At 44.2% G+C, this 15,697-nt stretch overlaps 1 non-coding gene across 1 annotated transcript; it reads left to right on the plus strand.

Annotated features, from left to right (window-relative positions):
* Window positions 1–12,933: 12,933 nt before the first annotated feature.
* Window positions 12,934–13,124, plus strand: LOC123727931 (U2 spliceosomal RNA). The gene has a single exon (XR_006759893.1). It is a non-coding gene; the product is annotated as a U2 spliceosomal RNA (small nuclear RNA).
* The last annotated feature ends 2,573 nt before the right edge of the window (window positions 13,125–15,697 follow it).

Below are 15,697 nucleotides of genomic sequence, written 5' to 3' on the forward strand. Positions count from 1 at the left end.
TACATCCTTTAAGTGAAATAAAAGGCAATGTTGAATAACATAAAGCATTTGTGATTGATATACATTCTTGTCTGTATGTATCAGTGCATTTGGAAAGTATTCAGACCCCTTCACTTTTTCCACATTTTGTTACATTACAGCCTTATTCTAAAATGGATTAAATTCATTTTTTTCCTCAATCTACACACAATACCCCATAATGACATCACAATACCCCATAATGACATCACAATACCCCATGACATCACAATACCCCATAATGACATCACAATACCCCATAATGACATCACAATACCCCATAATGACATCACAATACCCCATAATGACATCACAATACCCCATAATGACAAGGCGGAAACAGATTTTTAGAAATCTTCTCACGTTAATTAAAAATAAGAAACAGAAATACCTTATTTATATAAGTATTCAGACCATTTGCTATGAGAGTCGCCCGGGCCAAGCTGAGTAATCGGGGGAGAAGGGCCTTGATCAGGGAGGTGACCAAGAACCCGATGGTCACTCTAACAGAGCTCCAGAGTTCCTCTGTGGAGATGGGAGAACATTCCAGAAGGACAACCATCTCTGCAGCACTCCACCAATCAGGCCTTTATGGTAGAGTAGCCAGATGGAAGCCACTCCTCAGTAAAAGGCACATGATAGTCCGCTTGGAGTTTGACAAAAGGCACCTAAAAGACTCTCAGACCATGAGAAACAAGATTCTCTGGTCTGAATAAAGCAAGATTGAACTCTTTGGCCTGAATGCCAAGCGTCACGTCTAGAGGAAACCTGGCCCCGCTCATCACCTGGCCAATACCATCCCTACGGTGAAGCATGGTGGTGGCAGCATCATGCTGTGGGGATGTTTTTCAGAGGCAGGGACTGGGAGACTAGTCAGGATCAAGAGAATGATGAACAGGGAAAAGTACAAAGAGATCCTTAATGAAAACCTGCTCCAGAGCTCTCAGGACCTCCGACTGGGGCGAAGTTTCACCTTCCAACAGGACAACGACCTAAGCACGAACATCTCTGGAGAGACCTGAAAATAGCTGTGTAGCGACGCTCCCCATCCAACCTGACAGAGAGAGAGAGGATCTGCAGAGAAGAATGGGAGAAACTCCCCAAATACAGGTGTGACAAGCCTGTAGCATTATACCCAAGATGACGCAAGAATGTAATCACTACCAAAGGTGCTTCTTCAAATTACTGACTAAATGTTCTGAATACTTATGAAAATGTGATATTTCCTGGGGGGTTTTTGTAATACGTTTGCAAACATTTCTAAAAACCTGTTTTTGCTTTGTCATTACGGGGTATTGTGATGTCATTATGGGGTATTGTGATGTCATTACAGGGTATTGTGATGTCATTACGGGGTATTGTGATGTCATTACGGGGTATTGTGATGTCATTACGGGGTATTGTGTGTAGATTAATGAGGGGGGGAAAAAACGATTTAATCCATTTTAGAATAAGGCTGTAATGTAACAAAATGTGGAAAAAGTGAAGGGGTCTGAATACTTTCCGAATGCAGCCTAAAGTAAGAAAAACTGCATCATGAGACTTACGACTGCACAATATTCCCGTTCTTCACATGAAAAGACGTCATCCCAACAGAGCTACCTGGGCTAGCGATAATCAGGCTTCTGTTGATTCAGAAGAAGATACACAATAATCAAACCGATTCCAGAGAAGCGGAAAAGCTTCCTGTATGACGAAAACAAAAATCACTGATAGGAGCTCCAGTGAGGTAGAAAACGCTGTTTCCTAGGTGATCTATGTGACTCCAGTACAGTAGTACAGTATAAATCCTATCTGCTAAAGGGGCTGGATGGTAGTATTAGCAGGGGAGATGTTATCAAATCCAGTTCTTATAGTGGAGATAAGAACCAGCTGCTGCAGTTTACATGATTAGGCCATCAGTAATACTATCTTAGACATCATCTCTGTTAACTCACAGCTGTGTGTTACAGACTGGGAGTTACGGTTTGCCCCCCACCTCCCCTGCTGATTTTACCCCCCCCGCCTTCATCCAAATAATCAGTGATGGGGGGGGACAGTGACCTAAAGCCAATGTTAACCCACTGGATAAGCTGTATAAGCCATCTGCTCGTTGCTTGACATCGTTCCACATCACTCCAGTGTTGATACTCTCCTAAATCATGATTCTTGGGGGAAAACATTTTTTTCCCAGCTTTTAGTTCAAAACAAAACTAGATGTGGAATCTGCAGCTCTTCAGCACCATAATAGTTGTGTTGGAACTAGAGATCCACGGGGAGTGTTGAGTTAATAAGGCCAGAGGGGCTGTGATATATGGCCAATATACCCAGCGTAAAGGCTGTTGGTACGACGTGAAGCAGAGGTCCACGGGGAGTGTTGAGTTAATAAGGCCAGAGGGGCTGTGATATATGGCCAATATACCCAGCGTAAAGGCTGTTGGTACGACGTGAAGCAGAGGTCCAGCGTACAGCCCTCAGCACTGCTCTACTGGCCATATACCACCAACCCAGAAGTGCCTTATTGCTATTCTAAACTGCTTCCCAATATAAACGGAACAGCAAACAGGGAGTTGTGTCATACTGTGGTATATCGTCTGATATACACACGACTGGAATGCTGTTTCAGCCAATCAGAATTCAGGACCCAAACTATCCGCTTTATAATTAGTATTATAGACCATGTCACTGGTAGAAACTGGTCCGGTGATAGGTTGTTGGGCCAACCAATCAGGTGTTAGGTTGTTGGGCCACCCAATCAGGTGTTAGGTTGTTGGGCCAACCAATCAGGTGTTAGGTTGTTGGGCCAACCAATCAGGTGATAGGTTGTTGGGCCAACCAATCAGGTGATAGGTTGTTGGGCCAACCAATCAGGTGTTAGATTGTTGGGCCAACCAATCAGGTGTTAGATTGTTTGGGCCAACCAATCAGGTGATAGGTTGTTAAGCCAACCAATCAGGTGTTAGGTTGTTGGGCCAACCAATCAGGTGATAGGTTGTTGGGCCAACCAATCAGGTGGTAGGTTCTATATTCTATCTCTAAGGTTAAACCCACCCCCTTACAGGACATATCCTGTATAGAAGATTAATCTCAGTCAAATCCTCCTCTATCACCAATATGGAATATTACAGACATTATAAAGTATACAGTAACTCCCCCACACACACACACACACACACACACACACACACACACACACACACACACACACACACACACACACACACACACACACACACACACACCCCTCAGGCATTGAGGATCTCATCTTCAGAGCGTCCGATGACGTCAGGGTTAGAGAGGGGGTCCAGATCAGCAAACAGACAGGCAGTAAGGTCATCTATCTACTAGAGGTCAGACAGGCAGTAATGTCATCTGGCCACTAGAGGTCAGACAGGCAGTAAGGTCATCTGGCCACTAGAGGTCAGACAGGCAGTAAGGTCATCTGGCCACTAGAGGTCAGACCAGGAGATGGTGCTGACTGACTGACCTGTAGAACTCAGACTGTGGTCCAGCAGCTAGGAGCGCAGGAAGCCGGTGGGACTGGGGGGCTGAGAGGGGGGGGCAGGCTGCTCCAGTAAGGGGAGGAAGGACCAGGGTGGGGGTGAGGGCTGTGGGGGGGGACAGGGTCAGAGAACTCCAAGCAGCCGAAGGTGCCTTGCCAATCTCGACTGAACTCATCTGCTTCCATTGGTCCAGGGCTCAGGAGGTCCTTCAGAAAGGCCATGTCCCCAGTCTCCCTGTCCTCCTCCTCCTTGTCCTCCACCCTGGGCCCCTGCTGCAGTACAGAGCTTCCAGAGAGGTCCCCACCTAGAACACACAGCACAGAGAGACAGACAAAGGGTTAGAAACTGCATGTAGCCAGGTCATCAGAAACTATTAACTGTTACATGTCGATTGGCATTTTTCCTATTTTGTTGCATTACAACCTGTTTCCTGTTTCCAGTCACAACTTGCAGACTTGTTTACGCTGCTGTGCGTTTTTGTTGCCGATCTACTTTGCTACCTGACGGTTTTTACTTTTTCATTACCGTATATATTTTTAGTTTTTCCCCTCACTCAACTTTTTCACCCCGGAGGTTTTATCTGGACATGGTTCGTCAGGACTTCAAACAGCCGAAGCTAAGTAGTAACATTAACATGATGCCTTCTAATTGCAGTCGTTGTACTTATAATATACAGGAGAACGATCGCCTTACGGCGAGGATAGCTGTGCTGCAAGCCCAGCTTCAGATGCAATCGTTAGGCAAGGGTAATTTCAGTGTAGGAAAGGATGAAACAGCGTCTGTGCCACCAGTAAGTACAGATAGTAACGTTAGTATAAATCCCCTCGCACGGTCCCCGCAGCCGGACAACTTTCTCATGGCTTCTGGAGGGAAACGCTGTAGGAATGCTCAACCGGTGTCGCTCATTCAGCCGACAGAAACTTTCAACCGGTTCTCCCCATTAAGCAGCGAGTCGGAGTCAGAGGCCGAGACTTCTCTGGTCTCCCCTCCTCCCGTTACGGGGTCTGAGACGCCGAAGCCTCCCACCATTAGCTCTGACAAATTGAAAACCCTAGTCATTGGCGACTCCATTACCCGCAGTATTAGACTTAAAACATATCATCCAGCGATCATACACTGTTTACCAGGGGGCAGGGCTACCGACGTTAAGGCTAATCTAAAGACGGTGCTGGCTAAAGCTAAAACTGGCGAGTGTAGAGCGTATAGAGATATTGTTATCCACGTCGGCACCAACGATGTTAGGATGAAACAGTCAGAGGTCACCAAGCGCAACATAGCTTCAGCGTGTAAATCAGCTAGAAAGATGTGTCGGCATCGATTAATTGTCTCTGGCCCCCTCCAAGTTAGGGGGAGTGATGAGCTCTACAGCAGAGTCTCACAACTCAATCGCTGGTTGAAAACTGTTTTCTACCCCTCCCAAAAGATAGAATTTGTAGATAATTGGCCCTCTTTCTGGGACTCACCCACAAACAGGACCAAGCCTGGCCTGTTGAGGAGTGACGGACCCCATCCTAGCTGGAGGGGTGCTCTCATCTTATCTACGAACATAGACAGGGCTCTAACTCCTCTAGCTCCACAATGAGAGAGGGTGCAGGCCAGGCAGCAGGCTGTTAGCCAGCCTGCCAGCTTAGTGGAGTCTGCCACTAGCACAGTCAGCGTAGTCAGCTCAGCTTTCCCCATTGAGACCGTGTCTGTGCCTCGATCTAGGTTGGGCAAAATTAAAGATGGCGGTGTTCGCTTTAGCAATCTCACTAGTATAAAGACCTCCTCCATTCCTGCCATTATTGAAAGAGATTGTGATACCTCACATCTCAAAATAGGGCTACTTAATGTTAGATCCCTCACTTCCAAGGCAGTTATAGTCAATGAACTAATCACTGATAATAATCTTGATGTGATTGGCCTGACTGAAACATGGCTTAAGCCTGATGAATTTACTGTGTTAAATGAGGCCTCTCCTCCTGGTTACACTAGTGACCATACCCCCCGTGCATCCGGCAAAGGCGGAGGTGTTGCTAACATTTACGATAGCAAATTTCAATTTACAAAAAAAAAAACAATGACGTTTTCGTCTTTTGAGCTTCTAGTCATGAAATCTATGCAGCTACTCAATCACTTTTTATAGCTACTGTTTACAGGCCTCCTGGGCCATATGCAGTGTTCCTCACTGAGTTCCCTGAATTCCTATCGGATCTTGTAGTCATAGCAGATAATATTCAAATTTTTGGTGACTTTAACATTCACATGGAAAAGTCCACAGACCCACTCCAAAAGGCTTTCGGAGCCATCATCGACTCAGTGGGTTTTGTCCAACATGTCTCTGGACCTACTCACTGCCACAGTCATACTCTGGACCTAGTTTTGTCCCATGGAATAAATGTTGTGGATCTTAATGTTTTTCCTCATAATCCTGGACTATCGGACCACCATTTTATTACATTCGCAATCGCAACAAATAATCTGCTCAGACCCCAACCAAGGAGCATTAAAAGTCGTGCTATAAATTCTCAGACAACCCAAAGATTCCTTGATGCCCTTCCAGACTGCCTCTGCCTACCCAAGGACGTCAGAGGACAAAAATCAGTTAACCACCTAACCGAGGAACTCAATTTAACCTTGCGCAATACCCTAGATGCAGTTGCACCCCTAAAAATTTAAAACATCTGTCATAAGAAACTAGCTCCCTGGTATACAGAAAATACACGAGCTCTGAAGCAAGCTTCCAGAAACTTGGAACGGAAATGGCGCCACACCAAACTGGAAGTCTTCCGACTAGCTTGGAAAGACAGTACCGTGCAGTATCGAAGAGCCCTCACTGCTGCTCGATCATCCTATTTTTCCAACTTAATTGAGGAAAATAAGAACAATCCGAAATTTATTTTTGATACTGTCGCAAAGCTAACTAAAAAGCAGCCTTCGCAAATGGAGGATGGCTTTCACTTCAGCAGTAATACATTTATGAACTTCTTTGAGGAAAAGATCATGATCATTAGAAAGCAAATTACAGACTCCTCTTTAAATCTGGGTATTCCTCCAAAGCTCCATTGTCCTGAGTCTGCACAACTCTGCCAGGACCTAGGATCAAGGGAGATACTAAAGTGTTTTAGTACTATATCTCTTGACACAAATAATCATGGCCTCTAAACCCTCAAGCTGCATACTGGACCCTATTCCAACTAAACTACTGAAAGAGCTGCTTCCTGTGCTTGGCCCTCCTATGTTGAACATAATAAACGGCTCTCTATCCACCGGATGTGTACCAAGCTCACTAAAAGTGGCAGTAATAAAGCCTCTCTTGAAAAAGCCGAATCTTGACCCAGAAATTATAAAAAACTATCGGCCTATATCGAATCTTCCATTCCTCTCAAAAATGTTAGAAAAAGCTGTTGCACAGCAACTCACTGCCTTCCTGAAGACAAACAATGTATACGAAACGCTTCAGTCTGGTTTTAGACCCCATCATAGCACTGAGACTGCACTTGTGAAGGTGGTAAATGACCTTTTAATGATGTCAACACAGGTAGAACCTGAGGCAAAAGGTGAATGAGGAGAGATACCAGCACAGGTAGAACCTGAGGCAAAAGGTGAATGAGGAGAGATACCAGCACAGGTGGAACCTGAGGCAAAAGGTGATTGAGGCGGAGAGATACCAGCACAGGTAGAACCTGAGGCAAAAGGTGATTGAGGCGGAGAGATACCAGCACAGGTAGAACCTGAGGCAAAAGGTGAATGAGGAGAGATACCAGCACAGGTAGAACCTGAGGCAATAGGTGATTGAGGCGGAGAGATACCAGCACAGGTAGAACCTGAGGCAAAAGGTGAATGAGGAGAGATACCAGCACAGGTAGAACCTGAGGCAAAAGGTGAATGAGGAGAGATACCAGCACAGGTGGAACCTGAGGCAAAAGGTGATTGAGGCGGAGAGATACCAGCACAGGTAGAACCTGAGGCAAAAGGTGATTGAGGCAGAGAGATACCAGCACAGGTAGAACCTGAGGCAAAAGGTGAATGAGGAGAGATACCAGCACAGGTAGAACCTGAGGCAATAGGTGATTGAGGCGGAGAGATACCAGCACAGGTAGAACCTGAGGCAAAAGGTGAATGAGGAGAGATACCAGCACAGGTAGAACCTGAGGCAAAAGGTGAATGAGGAGAGATACCAGCACAGGTAGAACCTGAGGCAAAAGGTGAATGAGGAGAGATACCAGCACAGGTGGAACCTGAGGCAAAAGGTGAATGAGGCAGAGAGATACCAGCACAGGTGGAACCTGAGGCTCCATGGAATTCCAGAGCAGGCAGGTGAGGACATCAAATGCAGAGTTGTTGACGTCTGTGGAGCTGTTATTCCCGAATCAAAAGCCAAACTTCAGGGAAATGTGGACATCGTTCATCGTTTGACTCAACGATCAAGACCAGAGTCCGAAGACAACTATCATCCGGTTCACCAACAGATCTACACGAGATCTTCTCTGGAGGCCAAGAACTGTCAGTTCACCAACAGATCTACACGAGATCTTCTCTGGAGGCCAAGAACTGTCAGTTCACCAACAGATCTACACGAGATCTTCTCTGGAGGCCAAGAACTGTCAGTTCACCAACAGATCTACACGAGATCTTCTCTGGAGGCCAAGAACTGTCGGTTCACCAACAGATCTACACGAGATCTTCTCTGGAGGCGAAGAACTGTCAGTTCACCAACAGATCTACACGAGATCTTCTCTGGAGGCCAAGAACTGTCAGTTCACCAACAGATCTACACGAGATCTTCTCTGGAGGCCAAGAACTGTCAGTTCCACATCAAGCTAAAATTGAGGTTGACGAAGGATCTGACCTCTGCGGACAAAGTGACACGGGAGAAACTGTGGCCGATGGTGGCTGCAGCTCGAAAGGCAGGGGAAACTGAATTGTATTATTTTAAAACGATAATAATATCAGGGGTATTGGTGATTTAGTCAAACATAAGGCTATTTTCCTGCACTGCAAACGGTTTAATGCAGACATTTACTTCCTACAAGAGACTCATACATATTCTTCTGATCTTTTTGGAAGAATCTATGGGGTAACAACATCTAGTTATCATATGGCAACAGCCCCTCTGCAGGTCTAGCAGTTCAGAGGCGCATTTAAAGGGAAGGTCTTCAAATCACATTTTATTTGGCAACAGCCCCTCTGCAGGTCTAGCAGTTCAGAGGCGCATTTAAAGGGAAGGTCTTCAAATCACATTTTATATGGCAACAGCCCCTCTGCAGGTCTAGCAGTTCAGAGCCCCATTTAAAGGGAAGGTCTTCAAATCACATTTTATTTGTCACATGCGCCGAATACAACAGGTGTAGGTAGACTTTACAGTGAAATGCTGACTTACAAGCCCTTTACCAACAATGCAGTTCAAGAAATAGAAAAGATTTACTAAATAAACTAAAGTAAAAAATTTAATAAAAAGTACCACAATAAAATAACAACAACGAGGTTATAAACAAGAGGTATTGGTACCGAGTCAAAGTGCAGGGGTACAGGTTAGTAATGAGGCTATAAACAGGGGGTACCGGTACAGAGTCAATGTGGAGGCTATATACAGGGGTTACCGGTACAGAGTCAATGTGGAGGCTATATACAGGGGGTACCGGTACCGAGTCAATGTGGAGGCTATATACAGGGGGGTACCGGTACAGAGTCAATGTGGAGGCTATATACAGGGGGTATTGGGAAAGGGGCAATGTGGAGGCTATATACAGGGGGTACCGGTACAGAGTCAATGTGGAGGCTATATACAGGGGGTACCGGTACAGAGTCAATGTGGAGGCTATATACAGGGGGTACCGCTACAGAGTCAATGTGGAGGCTATATACAGGGGGTACCGGTACAGAGTCAATGTGGAGGCTATATACAGGGGGTACCGGTACAGAGTCAATGTGGAGGCTATATACAGGGGGTACCGGTACAGAGTCAATGTGGAGGCTATATACAGGGTGTACCGGTACAGAGTCAATGTGGAGGCTATATACAGGGTATTACGGTACAGAGTTCATGTGGAGGCTATATACAGGGGGTACCGGTACAGAGTCAATGTGGAGGCTATATACGGGGTGTTACGGTACAGAGTCAATGTGGAGGCTATATACAGGGGGTACCGGTACAGAGTCAATGTGGAGACTATATACAGGGGGTACCGGTACAGAGTCAATGTGGAGGCTATATACAGGGGGTACCGGTACAGAGTCAATGTGGAGGCTATATACAGGGGGTACCGGTACAGAGTCAATGTGGAGGCTATATACAGGGGGTACCGGTACAGAGTCAATGTGGAGGCTATATACAGGGTGTACCGGTACAGAGTCAATGTGGAGGCTATATACAGGGTATTACGGTACAGAGTCAATGTGGAGGCTATATACAGGGGGTACCGGTACAGAGTCAATGTGGAGACTATATACAGGGGGTACCGGTACAGAGTCAATGTGGAGGCTATATACAGGGGGTACCGGTACAGAGTCAATGTGGAGGCTATATACAGGGTGTTACTGTACAGAGTCAATGTGGAGGCTATATACAGGGGGTACCGGTACAGAGTCAATGTGGAGGCTATATACAGGGGGTACCGGTACAGAGTCAATGTGGAGGCTATATACAGGGGGGGTACCGGTACAGAGTCAATGTGGAGGCTATATACAGGGGGTACCGGTACAGAGTCAATGTGGAGACTATATACAGGGGGTACCGGTACAGAGTCAATGTGGAGGCTATATACAGGGGGGGTACCGGTACAGAGTCAATGTGGAGGCTATATACAGGGGGTATCGGTACAGAGTCAATGTGGAGGCTATATACAGGGGGTACCGGTACAGAGTCAATGTGGAGGCTATATACAGGGGGTACCGGTACAGAGTCAATGTGGAGGCTATATACAGGGGGTACAGGTTAGTCAAGGTAATTTGTACATGTAGGTAGAGTTATTAGTGTAGTGTAGTGCATAGATAATAAACAGTAGGTAGGGGTGTAGTGCATAGATAATAAACAGTAGGTAGGGGTGTAGTGACTATGCATAGATAATAAACAGTAGGTAGGGGTGTAGTGGCGATATACAGGTGGTACCGGTACCGGGTCAAAGTGCAGGGGTACAGGTTAGTAACGAGGCTATATACAGGTCAAAGTGCAGGGGTACAGGTTAGTAACGAGGCTCTATATAGGTGGTACCGGTACCGAGTCAAAGTGCAGGGGTACAGGTTAGTAACGAGGCTATATACAGGTGGTACCGGTACCGAGTCAAAGTGCAGGGGTACAGGTTAGTAACGAGGCTATATACAGGTGGTACCGGTACCGAGTCAAAGTGCAGGGGTACAGGTTAGTAACGAGGCTATATACAGGTGGTACCGGTACCGAGTCAAAGTGCAGGGGTACAGGTTAGTAATGAGGCGATATACAGGTCAAAGTGCAGGGGTACAGGTTAGAGGTCATTTGTACATGTAGGATGGGGTGAAGTGACTATGCATAGATAATAAACAGCGAGTAGCAGCAGGGTACAATATAAATAGATGGGGGTTCAATGTAGATTTTCTTAACTCTTTCTTGAACTGCATTGTTGGTTAAGGGCTTGTAAGTCAGCATTTCGCGGTAAGGTACCTGCTGTATTCGGCGCATGTGACAAATAAAGTTTGATTTGATTTGAAATAGTCCAGGTAATCAATTTTCTCTCATTGCCAAGGGTCGACCTGGGGACCAACATCCATTCATCTGACGTTCAACCTGCCTCTGGACAGGTTGAACTGAAGCCTTCGCTTAGATCCAGCGGTGAACCGTGATTATAGGACTTAGGCCGTCAGAAGGACCAAACATCTTCCAACACGTCGTGTCAAACTATAAAATCATCAGAATAAGAGAAAACACAGCATCACGTAATGCTCCCGACATTATATAGTCTGTAGTCGGGTCGTTCTAGTTGTAGTGAAGGAGGAGCAATGCTTTTTGATGACATTCACTCCAGTCGGCCCCAAGAAGTCAGAACAATACAATTACACAACTGTTTCATTTCCAAAATGAAATGAACAAACCAGCTGTTACTTCCCATTGCAAAAATATATCACTGGTTAGTGTGCTGAACGTCATAAAATAAAGTTTAAATGCAGTAATGTTTCACAGTCATTGTAAGTGAGGACCTGGTGGACCTAATGGATAACTGTACAATAATTTGGGGTTTTTGGCTCATTAAATGTGGTTAATGTAGGGCTCATAAAATGTATTTATTATATGTCTCATCAGACTCAGGTAGCATCAGATTATAATGTTCATGCTGATCAAAGCTCTCATCAAATCCACACATTTATATACCTTATAATGCTTTTGAATGACACTTCCAGTTTGGGTGGAAACTACCAGGTTACCTGGGAGAAAAGTGATTTATTATCCTATAATCCCGGGGAAATATTCAACCCTAATGCGCATACAGGTTGATTCACAAGACACCAATCAAGTAACTTACATATATATATATAGTATCTTCATTAGGCCTAATGGCATTTTATGAAGTTTGTTGTAGTGACTGAGTAAGCCTCCAAAGTGCTGTGTTTGTTAGTTTATTATGTGGAGGAAACATTCAGGCAGCCAGGACCATAAGCCAGGCCCGCTCCTTAGGCCGTACTGTAGGCCTGGCTCTCTCACTGCAGTCCAGTGCTGTGTTTGTTAGTTTATTATGTGGAGGAAACATTCAGGCAGCCAGGACCATAAGCCAGTCCTTAGGCCGTACTGTAGGCCTGGCTCTCTCACTGCAGTCCAGTGCCGTGGACATCTTTGAAGTTTGGCATCTAGTAATTTAGGAGGGACACTTTATGAAGACCTCCTCACAATGGCCTGATCATACAAGGCTCTACAGACAGATACAAAAAAAAGACAGGCTATTTTTTACTGTTCACATTATTTTCGTTGACGACGTATTGAAGTCAAGTGGTTGAACATGAGATGCAGTTTGCTGAACTACAGGACAGGAAGGAAACAGCGACGGTCGGTGGATCTCTGGCGCCACAAGGTGGACAATTACTTCAGTTCGGTTGTAGCAGCAACGATACCAGATATATTTAATACAAGATCAAATGTTATGTCAATATTATTATCTCCATATTGTCCCCCCACCACCACCCGTAATATATTATTATTCCAATTTAGCTTTTGATCTGGTTTTAATTTAACAACGCTTTCTCTCGTTTCTGATTGGAGGGCGGAGGGCGGATGACCACGTGACTTTATAACCTACCAAAGTGTAACTTTATAACAGTGAAACGTGGTTATTCCTGACTTTGATCAACTCCCGATCCATTGCTAACATTTATTTAAAGCATTATCTTTTTAATGGAAAACAAAAAACATACCGAGCTCATTTTGGTGTAACCATAGTAGAATTTGACGTGTCGGTGAATGGCGACTTCCTCCCGAAAGCACTGCGGTATCGCTTCTCGGCCTTTTGGCTAAGATCAAGTGTAGTATCTGTTCTTATCAGTTTAATATCTGATACGTCCCCTATCTGGGGACCATATATTAAATTGATTTTTGGAACAGGGAGATGGAATAGGGGCTTGCTCCGTCCACTCCACGCATCGACCTGGTATTGCAGTACCTCCAGGAACGGTGCACCTCCTGTGATTGTGAAGAGAAATCAGAATGAGTCGCTTCGTTGGTCTATATTGTGTTTTCACATTGAGCAAGTGAATTATCAGTATCAGTGATGGCTAGATAGTGCTGCTCACATCGGTACGACAGCTGTTGTGAATGGGGGTCCGTTCATCTTCTAATCAAAGATTTCTCTTCACGGGATACAGGGAAATGCTGACTTGCAAACTTCCCTCAACAGTACAATACCCATGATCAAAAATATACACAAATATACACAAATAGCTAAGTAATAAAGTAGTAACATTTTTGTTGTTGTTATGATTGGAAATATATACATTAGAAGACTATACAGAATAAAGTATGAAATGTGTTAAAGTCATGTACTGGTAACATGGACTGCCTCACAAGCAACAGTCTGGATGAAAACAACTTTTGCAAAACAGTAAATGTATTTTGAAAATGTAGTTGTCTTTTAAACACATAAAAACATTCATAAAAAAATATATTATACAGTCAAAATTGCAAATACATTGATCAAAATAACACAACTGCCTGCAGAAATATGAACACATCTCTGCTGATCTCTTGAGTGCAACAGCCAACAGAACAGGAAGTTGGTCTCTTTAAAACCCCAGGAGATCCATTAATGTTCTTTGCCGTCACTAAATCATGATGATCAACTATCCAAAGGTGCAGAATTATGGGCGATTACTCTCCTTTTATGCAAATTTCACTAAACTATTTCATGCACATCAAATTTGATTCCTGATTAAAAAAAATAATACAAATTGTGTGCACGACTCATTTATCGGTATCATCACAATCCAATTCCATGTATTAAATACATAGGCTGGTTGTCTCATAGTTTTGTAGACTTTCCATTGGCGGACAGAAACACAATCCACGATAGAAATAAGGAGAGCTGAATACAACGGGGGACACAGGCCTCAATCCACATCAAAACATTTGGATTTGGACTAAACTATTTAATGTCAGATAAATCATGTAAAACAATCTGGTTGATGGTTAGCCTCATATACATGATCTATTTATAATGTAGAACATGCAGCTAACTACACAATAAGGAAATGATGTGTGAGTTCAGCTATTCAAAGGGCACATTCATTGATTGCACATGTCCATTAGGCCAGTAATGCCATCATACTGTAGACATACAGTATGGCAGCGTTGGTAATGCCATCATACTGTAGACATACAGTATGGCAGCGTTGGTAATGCCATCATACTGTAGACATACAGTATGGCTGCGTTGGTAATGCCATCATACTGTAGACATACAGTATGGCAGCGTTGGTAATGCCATCATACTGTAGACATACAGTATGGCAGCGTTGGTAATGCCATCATACTGTAGACATACAGTATGGCTGCGTTGGTAATGCCATCATACTGTAGACATACAGTATGGCAGCGTTGGTAATGCCATCATACTGTAGACATACAGTATGGCAGCGTTGGTAATGCCATCATACTGTAGACATACAGTATGGCAGCGTTGGTAATGCCATCATACTGTAGACATACAGTATGGCTGCGTTGGTAATGCCATCATACTGTAGACATACAGTATGGCAGCGTTGGTAATGCCATCATACTGTAGACATACAGTATGGCAGCGTTGGTAATGCCATCATACTGTAGACATACAGTATGGCTGCGTTGGTAATGCCATCATACTGTAGACATACAGTATGGCAGCGTTGGTAATGCCATCATACTGTAGACATACAGTATGGCTGCGTTGGTAATGCCATCATACTGTAGACATACAGTATGGCAGCGTTGGTAATGCCATCATACTGTAGACATACAGTATGGCAGCGTTGGTAATGCCATCATACTGTAGACATACAGTATGGCAGCGTTGGTAATGCCATCATACTGTAGACATACAGTATGGCTGCGTTGGTAATGCCATCATACTGTAGACATACAGTATGGCAGCGTTGGTAATGCCATCATACTGTAGACATACAGTATGGCAGCGTTGGTAATGCATGCCATTATGATAAGCAGCAAAATGGATGATATCCTGAGAAAGCGTGAAAATCAAATAAAAACCCTCGCTGAACTAGCCCAGAGCCATTCTTAGATAGCCTGTGTAGCGTCTATAATATAATTTAATTGTGGTTAAGAACAATGCAGTGTGAAAAGGCCTGAATATGCTAAGGTAATGTGGTTATCGTAGCGTCTATAATATACAGTCTATAGCCAGAACATTACTCTGAATATGCTAAGGTAATGTGGTTATCGTAGCGTCTATAATATACAGTCTATAGCCAGAACATTACCCTGAATATGCTAAGGTAATATGGCTATCGTAGCGTCTATAATATACAGTCTATAGCCAGAACATTACCCTGAATATGCTAAGGTAATGTAGTTATCGTAGCGTCTATAATATACAGTCTATAGCCAGAACATTACCCTGAATATGCTAAGGTAATGTATTTATCGTAGCGTCTATAATATACGGTCTATAGCCAGAACATTACCCTGAATATGCTAAGGTAATGTGGTTATCATAGCATCTATAATATACGGTCTATAGCCAGAACATTACCCTGAATATGCTAAG

Source organism: Salmo salar, chromosome 16, assembly GCF_965601325.2.
Source record: "Salmo salar chromosome 16, fSalSal1, whole genome shotgun sequence".
In the NCBI taxonomy this organism is placed as follows: Eukaryota; Metazoa; Chordata; class Actinopteri; order Salmoniformes; family Salmonidae; genus Salmo; species Salmo salar.